Source organism: Lissotriton vulgaris, chromosome 3_1 (assembly GCF_964263255.1).
Source record: "Lissotriton vulgaris chromosome 3_1, aLisVul1.2, whole genome shotgun sequence".
In the NCBI taxonomy this organism is placed as follows: Eukaryota; Metazoa; Chordata; class Amphibia; order Caudata; family Salamandridae; genus Lissotriton; species Lissotriton vulgaris.
This window is the reverse complement of record NC_141689.1, coordinates 796,091,412-796,109,113: the sequence shown is the minus strand read 5'-3', so window position 1 is coordinate 796,109,113 and position 17,702 is coordinate 796,091,412. Positions and strand designations below refer to the sequence as shown.

The following is a 17,702-nucleotide window of genomic DNA, read 5'->3' as shown; positions in this document are numbered from 1 at the left end:
AATGAAAAATACTGAAATGGTTGTAATGAGAGCTATGGTGATGCAAAATCGACTTGCTCTTGATATCATTTTTGCAAAGGAAGGAGAAGTTTGTGGAATTTTAAAAAGGTACAACACTGCTGTACCTACATTCTAGACAAAAGTCAAAACATTGAGAGATATATTACAAATCTTACAGAATTGCATAAGGAAGTTGAACCACTAGAGGTTGACGGTGTTCTAGAGAAACTTGGTAGAAGTTTTTCAGCAGTTAGAAATTGGTTTTATGAAATAGCTAGATCCATAATAGGGAAGGTACTAATTCCAGTAACAGTTATAATAGTAGTGTTTTTGATTTTAAGATTAGGTTGTAAAATCAGAAAGAGAAGAAATATTAAAAAGTCTATAAAGAAAGAATTTGAAGAAAGACAAGAAAGGGAACGTGAAAAAGGTGATATTGAGATGGCAGAGTTCAAAGAGAAACTTTATCAAGACAGGAAGAAACTAGAGTATAACTCATACTAATTAAAAGAATTTGAAACATGTTGAGATAAAATTTACGAAATTTTGGGTGTTATTTGGTGATAAATCACCAAAGGAGGGAGTTGATGGAGCGAGGATGGAAACAAAAAAATGTGTGTATACCCCTCGTGATGTAATTTCCTCATAACGGTAATATGTACTAATCTTGTGTTTTTGTAAATGACCAACATAGAATAGAGTGCACATATAAATACATGTGGGATACTAATTTGCTTATGTTGCAAATCATAATTTACTAATTAAGTGAAGTAGTTATATTAATCCTGTGCGCAGATGTCATAAGTTAACCAAAATCTGTGTGTATATGCTTTCTGTATGTCTAATTGTGGCATAAGTGATGGAGAATGTGGAGTAAACCATGCTTATTTGTTGCCAAATATGCTTGGTAATAATTAACTGGGTTACCTTAGAATGGGGGTAGGTAAACAGAAGGGTTATACTTCGAAAATTAATGTTTAATTGTGTTTGTTTCTATAATAGTTCCCATTATGGCCTATGCAGCCTATAAAAAGATGGAGGTTTTCCGCGACTCCGAGTTTGTGATGATGTAGGCATACGCGGCTAAGCTCCAGAGAATGTCCGCATCGTGAGCATGGGAAAGTAAAGAGAAACAACAAATTAAAGGACACAAGCGGAAAGGACTGCTAAAGGACAATTGAGACTTTATTTTTTGATTAGAACGATGATTTTGCGGAAATATGGACAATGAGGAGATGAGGTTATGCTCATCCACCCCTTGATTTAACCAATCAGAATGAATGAAAACCCCTAAAGTAACGAGTTTTAGATAGATAAGTTAGGGAAAAAGGGTATAAAAGAGGACGTTTGGAAGTAAGAAAAAAGCTTGCTTTCCGATTTTAGTTCGCACCAGGACATGTTGGATCAATGAATTTTATGGTGCAAGGACTTTGAAATTCTTTTGGGTGCGGAGTCCTGATGGGAGGTGAACATCAAGAAAGAATAGAGATGGGGTTTTTGGGAACTGTTCTGTCCTTATGCTGATGTCCGTGTCCTGAAATCTTGGTAATATAATTTTTACTTATTTCTCTGAACTGTTATGCTAATATAAATTTTTGAATTTAACTTCTTTTTCTCTCTAGGTTATTAATGTTTAAAATGATCATTGAAATAGAGTGAATAAAAGTAAGGTCATGCTAGGAGATTTTATCTTTAAAATAAAAAAATTAAAATTAAATACATGGAGAATTAAGCTGTTCTTTTACTACCAGATCCATTGACAATAATGGTGGGGTGTTTCAATGTTTCTTGAAATAAATCCATGGTAATATCGATAAACTGCAGATGTATATAGTATATAAAATTTTAGTATGAAATAAGACACTTCGCTAAAATTCAGCAGCTCTCCTCTAGTCTTCACCAATCCTGGGAGCAGGATGCATATGTGTATAAATGACTCGCAGTGTTATGGGCCCCACTGACAAGTAATGTGAGAATAGCTCCTTAGGAGTACGGTGATGGTTTGCAGTTAATGTCTGGAGCCGCGCTGGATCACTAGTCACCCAAACAAAATCTCTCTCGTAACTGAGATTTAACCTCACGCAGAAGAACTTGAGGAAGAAAACCTGTCTGCTCAAACTTAACCCAACATTAGGGAATCTGTTGGCTGTAAAGGAAGCACGGACAGCCCACAAACAAATGTCTGAGCCTTGAAACAAGCAAAACAAGAGGAAGAATGAAAAAACAAATCTTTAGAATGCTCAAGGAAGGACCACTAGCCCGATTCGGGCAGAGTGTGAACATTCTGAAATTCCTTGGGCCTCCAAGGGCAAACGCAGGCCCAGCATCAGTGTGGGAGAACCGAGCGGCTACAACTGACAACATAATGGCTTTATCTGCCCTTTGCCATCGAGCCACCCAGCTCAATCAACCTCCACTCTTCTGCTGCTTTGTCGATCTAACCGCAGCTTTCGATAAAGTCGATAGAACAACCCTCTGGAGGAAACTAGCAAACTGGAACAGTCCATATACGCTCCTAACGGCAGTAACGTCCCTCTACTCGGAAACCTGGGTACGGTGAAAACAGGCCCTATATCTCTCTCAGCCAAAATCAGCACGACTGGGGTCTGAAAAAAGGTTGCATGCTCGCTCCCCTACTCTTCAACCTCTATACAGCAGACCTGCAAAAAAGCTCTCTCCAACTGCTGCCTGGCCACTACCCGACTATGCCACCGAACTCTACACATTCTTAAATATGAGGATGTCATCGTCATCATGGATCACACCAAAGAGGGTTTGCAACGTGCCTGGACCAGCCTACATGAGTACAGTACAACTAACCACTTCATCATCAGCATCAATTCAGGCAAAACCAAGATCTATGAATGTGCAAGGCAAAAGCACAAAAAAGAAAACACATGCAGCATAGGCTTCAGGACGATCAACGTAACGCAGAAATACAAGTATCTGGGGGTTTGGTTCACTGAATCCGCTCAACTAACCTGCTCTCACAAAAAAAAGTATTGTCCAAGAAATAGATTGCCATAACCTATGGTATAAAAAAACTCAACATGCTAAAAAGTCAGTCATCAGAGAGTATTAGTAGACGAGAGTATTAGACAAGTCATCAAGCTTCTCTCCTCCCAGCACTCTTATGGACATTGTGCATTGCCGGGCGCTTGCTGGTAAATTCTGGAGCGGGCTCAGTGCATGGGCTACAAAAAAATCTCAGGCTTAGGCTGGAGATCAGGCTGGTCAAACTAACACTAACCCTAGAGGCGGATTTCGTAAAATACTACATTCGAATTTTGAAATCCCAGGAGGAATTTTTAAAAAGCGGCTTCAGAGACATTTCAAATAACTGGCTCCCTGTGGAACATGCAGCTCAAGAGAGCCCTGGACTTCACTGAAATAAATAAACCAGCACTCGCTCTGCCTTGCATCTCATATGTTACTTGGAAAAATCAAATCAACAATCAAGTTCAATTAGCCTTGTTCTCGCAAGACCAGACAACATTAAAAACTTTACATTTCTTGGCTCGGCTGAACATCTTCTATTTGGTAATCAAACCACAGCCTTACCTCTCTGCCTCGCTGAACCCCAAAATTAGAAGAGAGATCATGAACATGCGTCTGTTAGCACTACCAATATCGAATTTCAGCTGGGGCTGGGCAAACCAAAACACTGAAGGAGCATGTTGACTGTGTGACTTCAAACGAGAGTCATGGCGGTGAACTATACCGGAGTGAAAAAGCAAACACTTGCCTTGAGGCCTCAGCAATAGGTTTCACACAAAAGGAACCCCATATCCTGGCTTGTTGCGGTAGATTTGTACAATTCATCAGGGACGCTCTCCAGCCCCGCATTGGTCCTAGTTCTTGCCCTTGCAAAGTCCAAAAGCTGATCCTGGATTACTTTAAAACAAAAAAACAAAAAAAAAACAAACAAAAAAAAATCAGATCCAGCCATGGATGCAGCAATTGAGACCATAGACCTCAAACCATTGAACTCAACTAGAAGTCTGTACTAAATTGACATAAAAAAAAAATCGCATTGCACACGCACAAGCACTTCACACGCACAAGCACTTTACAAACAAACAAACGAGGACTAATGACAGTAAACGTGGTGTTTGAGGAGAACAGAAAGAAAGGAAGATTTGGGCAATCGATGAGCTAGACTGGTGTCATCCTCCACCGGGGCCAAAAGCAGAACAACGGTTAAAAGTTAAAAGGTTGTAGTGTAGTTCCTATTTTCCCTATAGGCCCTGCGCATTGGAATAACATAAACAGCAGTGTAGATGTAGGACTGTGGTCTTCTAGGTCTCTACTGACTATGTTAGACTTAATTTAGGTTTGCGCCAGCTAGCTCAGAGGTCACTGGAAACTTTCCTGACTGAATAGGAAGTGATCAGCTTCCTTGGCTCAGACAAGAAGGGATTCATCTTCCGACAACCGCACAAACATGACAACTTTGCTCCCCAGAATAAAAGTCAATCTCTAGAGTCGTGTGAAACAATAGACAGCTATTTCACTCAGTCAGTTGTGCAGATTTAATTTCACCAGGGTGCAGAGAATAGAGAGACGGGCGTTTTCAATAAAAGATATTATTTATTGAGCAGTCTTCCTTCTCATGCAAGAGAAATGAATTGCCACAATTGCAAGAATTGTTATAACGAAAAGTGCGTACAGTAAAAGGAGTATTACGAAATAATACTGTTAAAGCATTGATATGGTTTCTTAGCCATAAGATAGTTAAAATGAATAAAATATATACAATATATACATTCATATATACATTGGCTAACGACCTCAACTGGTGCTTCTAACTACGCCTACCCCGGTGTACCTGACCTAAGCCTAACACATGGGAGGGAGTAAGTAGCAGTTTAAGTTAAGTTGGTTTTGCCAAGAGTATGATTCAAGAATTCTCTCTAAGGGTTTAGTCAGCACCGTACCTCTGGAATAGAATGTAGGAGGTCTGGTATCTCCATCTCAGGACCCGATATCCCAGTCACCCGCAAGGGTAGGCTGGAAACGCCGGAGCTGGATTTTCTCGGCAGGAGAAAAGACAGCGTCTTTCTCAGCGCGTCAAAGAGGAGAAGCAGCGTCCGTGGGATTCTCGCATCTGCTGGGCTCTCTGCAAGGGGACAGCTGTTCTGCTCCAGTATTCACCACCGTGTGTTTGCTTAAGGCAACGTTGGTATATTTATACCTGAAAGGTGCTGAATTTGATGTAAGTTTTGGACATAAGACGTCAATAAAGAGGTCACTAAGAACTGGTCGTTCTTACAGTGCTCGCAGGAGTTCTATTACTAATCAAAACAAAGCAAGCGGGGCTTTCCCAGGTTGCTGGGGGTTTGGTGTGTCGGAAGAACTCGGTGTGCTCTCTAGGAATCTAAGGAAGTAGCTTCTGCTGTGTTATGGACTGCAGAGGCGAGTTACTGAAATATGGCTCTGATTATTATGCCATTATAGGGATATTTATTGATCATAGCGGTATAGGGGCATAAGGTCACAATATTGATTGGGTTCCTAGATAAAACACATCAATGACAGCACATAACATTTGCACCATAACCTACAAATATCTGTTCTAATCCCCCATAAAGCTGCAAAGCACCAGCACCTTACAAGAGAACTAGTACCCACAAGGAGACTAGAAAGGAAACAAGATCTGGAAAATCGAACAGCCAGATGGGTGACACTGCGTCATGGGACCGGTTGCAGTGAAATAAGAGACAAATGCCCGAGTCATGACGACTCCATACAATTGCACTTCATCAGAACTTTTAACAATGGATCCTTTTTAATTGTTATTTTATTGTAATGCAATGTTTTAATTAACTTATGCAAATAAATTTGAACTTTTGATTTTCAGTCCTAAAATAGTTGAGGATATACCAAGTGTAATAATTTAGATGCTAACATGAAGCATAGCTTAATCTCATATATAGCAATTACTTCATTGCTGTATCAATGTTTACTGAACTCAAATATTTTTCAAAAGACTGGACTAAGTCTAGTTGATAATGATTAACAAAGGTTTGTGGTTTGGGCCAGGTGGCTGCCCGCAGATCTCCACCAAGGATACACCCCCAGCCTCGGCCCACGATCTTGTAAATCAACTCTGCACATATTATCAGGGCTCAGCCAATATTGATCTGTAAGCCAGTGTTATGGCGTATTTTACCTATTTACTTAAAGTAGAACTTGAGAATTTTTAACCATTTGTTGGCTGCTCTAAATAAAGTAAACAAAGAATTGGAAACTTCAAAAGGTTTTGTTCTCTTCAAATGTGTTAACAAACACCTTCTCACATCCAGAGATGAAGGAATGCCCAAGCCTGAAGTCACCTTCAGAACAGGAAGGACTACCGCTTGAGAACAATAATACTGCAGTTATCCTTTAGGACAATTTTATGATCCAGTTTCAGAACCACCATGTCTGGAAAAAATCTTGGTTGAGGATAAAAGATCACCAAAGCAGATAACTTCCCCAATTTTCTAGTGGAAATTATTGCAGATAAAAAAAACCTTCTGATGACAAACATTGAAATTTTGCCATTCTAAAAGCTCAAATGGAGGTTTCTGAAAATCCTTCCGGACTACTGAAAAATCCCAGGTTGGCACCAGATTGTGACGAGCTATAATTTTAAGTCTAAAACTATGAAGAAGATGGCAAACCAGGGCAAAATCTTCAACATAGCCTTGCAAGGACATCTGATTGCCCTGATAGCTGCCCCTTAAGTAACCACAGTGGCTGGAGCCAAACCATGGAGGAAACTATCACTCAAAATTCAAGAAGTTGAAAACGATCTGTAGAGTCAGTGGCTGCCGCCTTCTCACTACACCATGATTGGAAAGAACCCAAATGTATCTTATGTGAAAGCAATATGCACAGTTTTACTGATTCCTGGATGTCTATTGATATCTGCTTTTAACAACCCAACGGTTCTCCTCCCTCTTTTTCAATGTCCAAGCGTTCAGGTTTAGCCAGCTGAAAACCTGCAATAGAAGCTTAGGAACTTGAAGTGAAAGATGTTTGGGAGGGAGTTGAAAAGAGTCCTCGAGCATCATCTGCAGGATGAAGGGAAACCATGGGCGTTTTGGCCACAATGAGGCTATTAATATGGTCATCAACTTCTCCTCTCCAATCTTCTACAGGTCCTCTAGAGGAGGGATTTCAGTGGTAAGACAAATAGTATGTGGTGAGGACACAGGGTAGACTTGGCGTCCACTGCATACACTCGAGGGCACTCTTTTTTTAAAGAAGAAAGAAACAGAGGAAGAATCGCACCTCAAGGGGATGCAAAGTGGCCCATCATCGGACAAATGAAATTACTGCATATCTACTGGAAGTGAAGGTCAGGTATATGAAATATCCGGCATATTGTGACTACTTGGAAATGTGTCTTTCCTGGGATATAAACTGCACTCACAGCCCAAGAGAAAATCCGCTTTGTCAACTTGTTGAGACCCCAGCCTCTGGCGGTTCAGGTCTCACATGCCACCCGATTGTCCATTCTTATGAAAGACATTAGTCAATGGTTTATGAATGGGGGCTAATCAATGTGTGAATGACACAATCAATGGATAATGGTGCTTTCTTTTTCATCTTTCTCTTTATAGTTCTCATTCCTCAGGGAAGACGTGGCCTGGCAGTTGGGTAGGACTGTTCAATTGGAGGAGGGTCAAGACTGATTTGCATATGGCTGGGGCAAATCTTAGTTGGCATGGTGTGCAAAATAACAATGGACTTGGATGTAGCCTGATAAATGCCAGTGGCTGAGATTAACTCAGGCATTCCATCTATACATTTTTGGTTACTTTAGTGTGTTGCCCTAAGTGGTGTTGGTATGCTCTGACATGAGTCTCAATGGAGACAAGTTATACTTGGCTGATGAGCCTTAATTAGGCGGATACTGGTCATGAGTTACTTGTGTTCCAGTTCAGGGGGGAGCTGGCCCAGCAGTTCGGGCTGGGCTGATCCCATTAGAACAGGGTCAAGACTGATTTGCATATGGCTGGGTCCACACTGAAGTGGCATGGTGTGCAAAATAATGGACTGGGATTGATGGGCGAGTAATTATCATTAGCTGAGATGGATCATTAAAGTATTTCATCCATCAACTTTTTACATACCAAATGAATTCACACTCAAATGCTAGGTCAGCTGTAACATTTCAGTGGAAGCTGTCATAGCCAAAGAAATCATGTACCTGTGAGCTGCATAAGGAAGCAAGTTACACTAATACATTCAATTTCATGTACTGCATCATAAAGACATTGAAGAGATGTTGAATGGCTAAGCAAAACATAAGAAAAAACTGAAAATGAGAGACAATTTTAGACAATAGGATAAAAGAATCCTGCAGATGGCATGATACCTGCACTTAAACTCTGGTCTGCATTGAGAAATCACTCGACGGGTTCCTGCGAAAGGCCACAGACTATATCCTCAGTGCAATCCAAAAAGTTATGTTGGAGGTGATAAAGTAACAATTTAACAAAGTCCATCCTACAGCCTGCTGCTGCCCCAACAGGAGAAGCAGATTTGACTGGAGAGAAAGGACTCTTCTGTGGGAGAAAGGCTTTCCCGTGTCAAAGACTGCTCTTATAAATTTCACTTGTTGAGTTGGCACCAAATGAGACTTCTGGTTGAAGATCAGGCCCACATGCAGAGGAAATTTCAGACTGTATCTGTGCTCTGCCTTAGAAAAGGAGGAAGTACAGAAAAGCCAATCATCAAGATAAGGAAATTTGGAAATCCCTTTAAATTGCAATGATGCAAACAGTGGTGCCAATACTTTTGGGGACAAAGTTGATGAAGTACAAAAACCAAACGGGAGTGCTTGAAATTGGTAGGTATTATCAAGGATTGTACATCTCAGTTATCTTTGACTGTCTAGGTGAATTGAAATATGTAAATAAGCATTTTTTAGATACAATGTTGTCAGCATCTGAAACAATGGATTGAAATGCCAACATTCAAATGTTTTTGAGAAAGAAGTCCTTTATTTTATTATTGTCTCTCATTTTCAGTTTTAAGAGGCGATGAGAAGGGTAATGCAGAGCCAAAGAGAGAGCCAACATCCCTTTCATGGTTGAGCCAAAGGCCGGGGGCTGTGTTTACAAACAAATCCTGGATGCAATCTTCTCAAACCCAAGAACCAGAGCAAAAGTGAGCATATGAAGATGGGAGGAAGACCGGAAAAAAGTCACTGGTCAGATGGTTGGGTGATGTTAATGGTAAGGAAAGGATACCATCTGCAATTCATAGAAGAACGCTCGCCAAGGTGGTTCAAGTGTACACAATTGCTAAAAGACCCTTTAAAAAGAGACTCAATGTTCCCAGACATTCAATCTTGTATGCGTGAGACAGAATCTTATCCCCCTCCTCATGCTGCTGCTGCCACCCATCTGTTACCTATTCTTTGTGTTAGGAAAGGTTGCACTGCTGTTGGTAACCATGAGATTCCTCACCTGCGTGATAGAGGAATTTGGTATAAAGCATTCCACTGTTAAAAAAAAAAAAAGCCAAAACGATTGGCATTGTCAATACCAGTTTTAATGCAGGATTAGATCACTGGCAGTGACACAGGTAGAACCAAAAGAATTTAACCGGGCACTCTTTACAAAGTGTCGGTAGGCGATATCTACTTGTTTGGCTATGAATACCTCCCGTGAGGCAATCTGGAGTGCATTTGTATGCATCGCCGAAAGGTGTCGGCACTGCTTTCCGTTCCAGTGACAAAATCCAGATGTGATGACCCCAGATGGTTTGACCAGGAGTGTTATTCTGCTGAAAGCTGCACATAAACAGTCTCCAAGAGACAGGGAGCATGTTGCCCGATGCCAGAAAGTATAGAAGATGGCCCTTAACAGCTTTAAGCATATCTTAAGCAAGTCCCCATGGATCTAGCCCAAGCCCACGAATTAAGAGATAGCACAATCTTTTGACGGGTGATAAACAAGCACTGTTTTGCTGAGCTCTCGGGACCCGCCTTATGCCACCATATTTCTGGGCAGCAGTGAGTGGATCATTTTATGGGCATATATAAATTTTGGGCTCTCTGGTGATGAGGTGGGCCAGGCGGGATTGTTGTGGGTACTTGGTCTTTAACTCCAAGGTTTTTATTTGTGGTGTGGGTGCACGCACTCCGGCAGTTGGTTGCAACTGCTGCGGAGACCGAAGCAGTAGCATCTACCATCATTGTCCAACCTCTCCAAATGAATGAATCAATCATATCCTTTGTAAAGCGCACTACTCACCTGTGAGGGTCTCAAGGAGCTGGGGTGGGGAATTATGCAACTACTTCAAAAGCCAGGTCTTGAGGAGCTTTCTGAAGGTAAGCAGGTCTTGGGTCTGCCCCAGGTGGATGGGGAGGGTGTTCCAGGTCTTGGCGGCGAGGTGGGAGAACGATCTGCCGCCAGAGGTCGCTCTTCGGAAGCAGGGGATTGTGGCAAGGGTGAGGTCAGAGGAGCGGAGCTGGCAGTTTGGGGTGTAGAAGCAGAGTCGTCTGTTGAGGCACGTTGGCCCGATGTTGTGGAGTGCCTTGTGTGCGTGGATGAGGAGCTTGAATGTTATCCTCTTGTTGACAGGAGCCAGTGCAGGTCTCTCAGGTGGGGTGTGATGTGGCTGTGGCGAGGGATGTAGAGGATCAGGCGTGCAGAGGCGTTCTGGATGCGTTGGAGCCGTCTCAGGGGTTTGGCCGAGGCTTCTGCGTAGAGGGCGTTTCCGTAGTCCAACCAGCTGCTGAGGAGGGCCTGGGTGACCATTCTTCTCGTTTCAGTGGGGATCCACTGGTAGATCCTGCGGAGCATGCAAAGGGTGTTGAAACAGGAGGAGGAGACGGCGTTGACCTGTTTAGTCATGGAGAGGGTGGAGTCGAGGAGGACTCCTAGGTTGCGTGCATGGTCGCTGGGTGTTGGGGCAGTTCCCAGTGCGGTCAGCCTCCAGGAGTCGTCCCAGGCCGAAGGGGTGGATCCAAGGATGAGGACCTCAGTTTTGTGCGAGTTCAGCTTCAGTCTGCTGTTCCTCATCCATTCAGCGACGGCCTTCATTCCTTCGTGAAGGTTGGTTTTGGCGGTGTGGGGATCCCGGTGAGGGAGAGGATCAGCTGGGTGTCATTGGGGTAGGAGATTATGTTGAGATCGTGCCGACGGGCGACGTGGGCGAGCGGTGCCATGTAGATGTTAAACAGAGTTGGGCTGAGGGATGAGCCCTGGGGTATGCCGCAGATGATCTCAGTGGCTTCGGAGCAGAAGGAGGGGGAAGGCGGACGTTCTGCCAGAGAGGAAGGAGGTGGTCCAGTCCAAGGCCTTCTTTTGGATCCTGGCATTGTGGAGGAGTGTTCGTAGTGTGTGGTGGCAGACTGTGTCGAAGGCGGATGACAGGTCCAGGAGGATGAGGGCCGCCGTTTCTCCATTGTCAAGCAGGGACTTTATGTCATTGGTGGCGGCGATGAGGGCAGTCTCGGTGCTGTGGTTGCTGCGGAACCCTGACTGGGAAAAGTCCAGGATGTTGTTTTCCTCGAGGCAGCGGGTCATTTGTTCATTGACGGTCTTCTCGATGAACTTAGCCGGGAACGGAAGCAGGGTGATGGGCCGGAGGTTCTTGAGGTCCTTGGGGTCCACCTTGGGTTCTTGAGTAAGGCGTCTATCTTGGCGTGCTTCCAGCTCTTAGGGAAGGTTGCTGTCTCGAAGGAGGTGTCGATGACTTTCCGGAGATGTGGTGCGATGTCTGTGCTGGCTTTGTTGAAGATGTGGTGTGGAATGGATCTGAGGGAGATCCGGAGTGGATGGTGTTCATGATCTGGATGGTGTCATCATCATTGATGTTGGTCCAGGGGAGCAGGTGGTTGGTGCAGATGGTGGTCATGGGGGCGGAGGTCTCAGTGGTTGTCGGGTGGTGTGGCGTTGAAGCTGTTGTGGATGTCTGCGATCTTGCGGTGGAAGAAGGTGGCCAGCGAGTCGCACAGGTCTTGTGAAGGTGGGATGTCATTGGGGTTGGAGAAGTCCTTCACGATGTTGAAGAGCTCTTTGCTGTTGTGCACATTGTTGTCTAGGCGGTCTTTGAAGGAGGCCCTTTTGGCAGATCTGATGAGGTGATGGGGTCTGCGGTGGCGTTCTTGCAGGTTTGCTTGGCGGCCAGGAGGTCTTCACTGAACCAGCTGGTTTTCTTGTTGGTGTGACTGTTGGAGGGTATCTTGATCTGGGCGAGGGTGTTGGCACAGTCATTGATCCACTGTCTGAGTTTGCGCGGGCGGTGTCTGAGTCGGCGGGTGGGCTCTGGGCGAGGGTGGTGGTTAGCTGGTCTTCAGTGACTTTGCTCCAGCAGCGGCGAGGCATCTGTAGGGTGCGGTGGTGGGTTTGTTTAAAGTGAAGTGGATGCAGTGATGGTTGGTCCAGTGGAGTTCAGTGGTGTGGTTGAAGGAAACTGGGGGCTTGCGTAGAAGATGGGGTCAAGCGTGTGACCGGCGGAGTCAGTGGGTGTTGTGATGAGTTGTCTGAGTCCGAAGTTGGCTAGGTTGTCGATCAGGGTGGTGGAGTTGGTGTTGTTGTTCTCAAGGTGGGAATTCAGGTCCCTGAGAAGGATGTAGTCCATGGAGGCGAGGGCGTGTGTGCTGACGAAGTCGGCGATGGAGTCGCTGAACTATGGTCAGGGCCCGGGGGGTCTGTAGATGAGTGTTCCTCTGCAGGTAGGGTTGGGGTAGGTGTGGATCTGGAAGTGCAGGTGTTCGGTGGTGCCGAGTGTGTCGTCGGTGTTGGTTGAGACTCAGAGTGTTCCTGTGGGTGATGGAGATTCCTCCTCCTACTCTATTGGTGCGGTCCCTGCGGATAATCTTGTAGCCTTCCGGGACAGCTATGGCTTTGTCAGGTGCCGAGGCGGGGTTCAGCCAAGTCTCCGTCAGGATGGCGACGTCTGGGGAGGTAGAGTCGAGTAGGTCCCAGAGGTCAACTGTGTGTTTGCGGGCAGAGCGGTTGTTGAGAAGGATGCATCCGAGTTGGTTGGGTTCCTTCCTGGTCAGCAGCATGGTGGGGCAGATGCTTGTGAAGCTGCAGGTCCGGCAGGTGAAAGCTCCCTGGGTGCGCTTCGGGCGGCCAGGAACCAGGTGTGTGATCGTCCGGTGTGGAGTGCGTGGAGGGTTCTGGCATTGTAGCGGTGTCGGGTGCCGTGGCGTTTGTGGGGTCCAGTGGTCCTGGCGCTGAGCGAGGTCTAGGCGCGGACTGGCTCAGACGGGCTTGCCTTAGGCGCGCCGCGGCCGAATGTGCGGCCTCCATATGAGGGGATGTGGGAGGGAGGAGCAGCTGGGAGGCTGGAGCGGGGCAGCGAATGGGATTGCAGGGGGCAGGGCCGCAGGGAGGCAGCGGTTTGAAAAACGGGCGCAGGAAGGATAAACAAGTGTAGGCAAGAAAATAAGTACAGGCACAGAGTAAGTCTGGGCAAGAAAGCAAGTACAGGTACAGAGGAATAAAAACAAGTCTGGGCAAGAAAGCAAGTACAGGCACAGAGGAATAAAAACAAGTCTGGGCAAGAAAGCAAGTACGGGTACAGAGGAATAAAAACAAGTCTGGGCAAGAAAGCAAGTACAGGCACAGAGGAATAAAAACAAGTCTGGGCAAGAAAGCAAGTTAGGCACAGGGGAAAAATACAAGATTCAGCTAAAACAATGCAGGCAGGTCCGTGCAGCAATGTGGGGAGTGACCTGCCTGCGAGCATTGTCAGAGGTCGCCATGCTGCAGGACAAAAAAATACAAGAATTATTCAGCCCTCTTGCTGGGCGAGGAACAAGAGGAACAGCTAAATAAGGAGGACAACTATGAGGGTGATGTCTACGAGACCCAGGCCAAGAGGCTCAAGACCGATGAAGACTGCATGCAGGCGGCCTATGTTACGCACTAGGACGACAATCGGCGAAACCACCGGGTAAGTGGTCTGGGGTAACCGTGCCATGCACATCCAATAAACTCCCTAACCGAAGGCTGAACACAGCGTCGCTGCTGTCGGTGTCATGGGTGGTACTGATAAGGGGAGAGGGGTAATGGAGGACTTGAGAGCAGGGACACCCAGGCCGGTTATATGATTGTACTGGAAAGGAGAAAGTAAATGGAGGGGTTCCTCTTCCGAGAGTGGTTGGGGGTAGTATATTTCTCCCAATAATGGTGTTAGACACCTGTGAAGTTTGTTTTATATTTGAAGATTATCATCTTCTGCCCCCATTCTACTCAGATCACAGTTTAGTGGCAGCCCTCATGGGGCACATCATGCTGTGATTCAGTATCAAAATGCCTCTCCTGTACGCAGCACGGCTGAAATGGCGTTTTTCTTAATACATCTTTAATTAAAATTAGCTGGCAGCTGCCATCTGTTCTCAGCCACCCTTTGTGGGCCCATGTTAATGACACTCACTGGTACTGATACTAGTTTGGGTTTTATGGAGAAAAAATGAATTTCTATAATATTCGCATGCTCTCCTCCATCTTTATTAGGCACCAGCGGGGTATTTAGGTTATTACCGTGGATCTCCTAGGGCACCCCCACATTGCAGTGAGTAGGTCGTACTTTGCTTTTCCTCGTTCTGCGCCAACCTTTGCGGTCTTGCTCCACAGGATTTCACAGATACGATGACAAAGCCGGCGCTGGCCCTGGGTGTTTATTTGTTCTTCTAGCCAACTTCAATTTACGATGACTGCCGCCCGCGGTTTCCTTCATGTCACACGGGTGGCTCTGTATGTGTACTGCAGGTTGGTCCAACATGGTTTATTGCCCCTCACAGCGTTTACTCCACCGGCCAAGAACAAGGACTCCAGCACTTTCCTCTTTAAAACTTAAAAAACAGCAAAGGTATCTGTGTGAAGTTTATATTGCCATTGTAAATAACAATGCATTTTTTGTTTTAAAAAAGAAAAAAAAAATTGTCCTTTACAATGTCAATAACTCGAACTAAAGTCAATGCGAGACCTATTGCATTTCCAATGCTTGTTCTTGGAGGCAATCAAGTCTTAATCGGTCCAGGGGGGGACACAGATAATCTATCAGTCTATGGGGGAGAGGGACAATCTTTCATGGGATGATGGGAGTAGCCCACTACTAACGGTCTAACATTTATATGTCCTTGAAAACAAAAGTTATGCTATAAAGACCTTATTGACCAGGTCAATGAGAGCCTACATGTGTAGCAGCAGCTGAACTGGTCTGAAGAAATACGAGAGAACAAACTAAGTCCTGGCGCCCCTCTACAGGGGTCAAAGTGAAGGAGTGTTTTATGTGTGGATCTTGCAACACATGTTGTAGGTGCTGACCCGGAGGGCCTCTCGTAGTTGCACCGATCTTTGATGGCCAACATGTTTCTTCTAAATCTAGCTACCATTTTAAAACATTAAACAATACACTTTGGATAATGCCATTCTAAGATGGTTGCGTAGTTTAGAAGCAGTGGCCATGTGGGCTGCTGTGCACTGCAGATGAAAAGAGAAAAAAGCAAGCATCTCAGTAGCACTGTCTGAGGAGCCACCAAGTGCTTCAAACTAAAAGACTGGCCCAGCAGTCCTGGTACTGAAACACTCTTTTCAGGCAGATGTGCACATGATCAGGAAAAATACCACTGTTCAGATGGCAACAGAGCCAATGGCAGAAGTGGGCTCACTCACTGATGCATGAACTTCTACACTCAGCAGTTGTCAGAGAGGGTGTCAACGCCAAAACTCTTGTCTATAATGGTAATCTATGTGCGTCCATGTAGAAAACTACTTGTCTGTAGTCTTTAAAAAAAGTGTATTAACAATCCACCCTTGTATGTATTTTGGTTTCAACGTATGCGTTTTACAATAAGTCAGGACTACTGCCTCTGCTGTAACGTTTAATAAACAGATCAGAGCTATGGTAACGGACATGAGATTTTCCAGTTAACCAATATGTCTTGAAGCCTTTATCAGTGGTGTGTCACTAAAACCAACTCAAGCCCACTGTATTGAGTATCCAGGCATATATTTAGCGCGAAAAGTGGGATCCCCTGTAACTCATGAACGTTACTAGGACAGGGAAAATGCAGTTGGCAATTCAAACTCACTAGGCAACATACTGGTCAGATACTAATGAAATCAGACCTAAAGTAGAACAATGATGAAAAGATAACATTATGTACCAAACAGTAATAAAAATATGTCTCATTTTATTATTTATACAAAATCTTTAAAAAGCTGGCAAAGTTTTATCGTACATTCTTAAACATAAGAACAACAACAAATGAATATGTCACTAGCTATTCCCACGGATTAGATGCCTATGGGTAATGTTCTACTTTAGGACTGATTTATTAGTATCGGACCAGTATGTTGCCTAGTGATTTTGTATTGCCAACTGTATTCAGGCATACAGTCATATAACTACAAATATGCACAAATGTACAATGAAGAAAAACTGTATAGAATCCCACATAAGATGGCCTAAAAAGGTTTATCAGAAGGCAACACGTCTACTCCCAGGGTTTGTCAGAGGGGGTAGCCAACATCAAAAACCTTGCCTGCTATGGTACTATGCGAGAGTCCATGTAACAAAATATCTAAATATATACTTTAACACACTGGGATAACAATTCACTCTTAAACAACTTTTGGGTTTAACTATGCTTTTCACATTTAATAAATCAGGCCTACTGTCTTTGTGGTAACTTTACATAACAAACAGTCCAGACCAGACCTATGATAGGTGACACCACTTTCTCTAATGTACCCTAGGGCCCAGGGTCCTTAGCTTAGGCTTGTCACATTACCCTACTCAGGCTAACTGTATTTAACATAACTTTTCTCACAAGGCATTTATCAAGCATAAAGTCTTATAATCTGCAATATGTACACTATTACAGTTGCCAAAATATACAACCCTTCCTGAAAAATGTTAATAAGGATTCCCACAGTACATATATTCTACCCACACGGTTTGTCTAAGGGAGTAAACAACTACATAATGCTTTTCTTCTGTGGTAACCTCCGAGATTCCAATTTTCAAAACGCCTGCCTACAAGCTTTACCACAGTGTAATAACAATCCATCCTTAAAAACCTAATATGCTTTAAATATATGCTTTAAATATTAAAATAGGTGAAGCCTACTTCACTTGTCGTAGTGGTTAATTATGAACAGAGGAGTCCTGTGACATCGGACATACCCTTTCAGATGAGATGAGGCCTGTAACCTTTATCATTAGCTTGTCATCATAAGAAACTCAGGCCCAATGTATTGAGCACAAACATTCCCACAAGGAAACATCCAGGCTTACAGCCATAAAACTACAAACATGCACACACATCACAGTTGGCAAAACACAAAACAATTCACAATACCTCTTGTGAGGGCATAAGAAGGAACGTCACATTACAAATCATTTACACCCAGGGGTTTGTCAGAGGAGGAGGACAATATCAAAGTCTTTACCTAGTACTGTAATCTGTGAGATTCCAAATAGCAAAAGGCTTGTATGCAGACTTTACGACAGTGTAATACTAGTCCATTATTAAGCCCTATTGCATTAAAAAGTCAAACCTACTGCTTTTGTTGTAACTTCATTATAAACAGAGAAGACATATGGCATCTTACATACCTTTTTCCAGTGAATCAATTGGGTCTATACATTGTTTATCATTGGTGTGCCACCAAAACCAATTCTAACTTATTGTGTTCTGAAAAAGCTTTTCCACAAGGTAACCTGCTAGCATTTAG

The 17,702-nt window shown here is 44.1% G+C and overlaps 1 protein-coding gene across 5 annotated transcripts in view; it reads right to left on the bottom strand.

Moving 5' to 3' along the window:
* The window catches only part of CTXN3 (cortexin 3), a 98,314-nt gene that overhangs the window by 29,359 nt on the left and 51,253 nt on the right, over positions 1–17,702 (bottom strand). For 2 of the 5 annotated variants that reach the window (XR_015309454.1, XR_015309453.1), the window contains one exon: positions 3,746–3,894. The exons of the other annotated variants lie outside the window; for them this stretch is intronic. The gene's annotated coding sequence lies outside the window, so the exon portion shown is untranslated. The remainder of the gene's footprint in view (positions 1–3,745; positions 3,895–17,702) is intronic. 5 annotated transcript variants of the gene reach the window in all.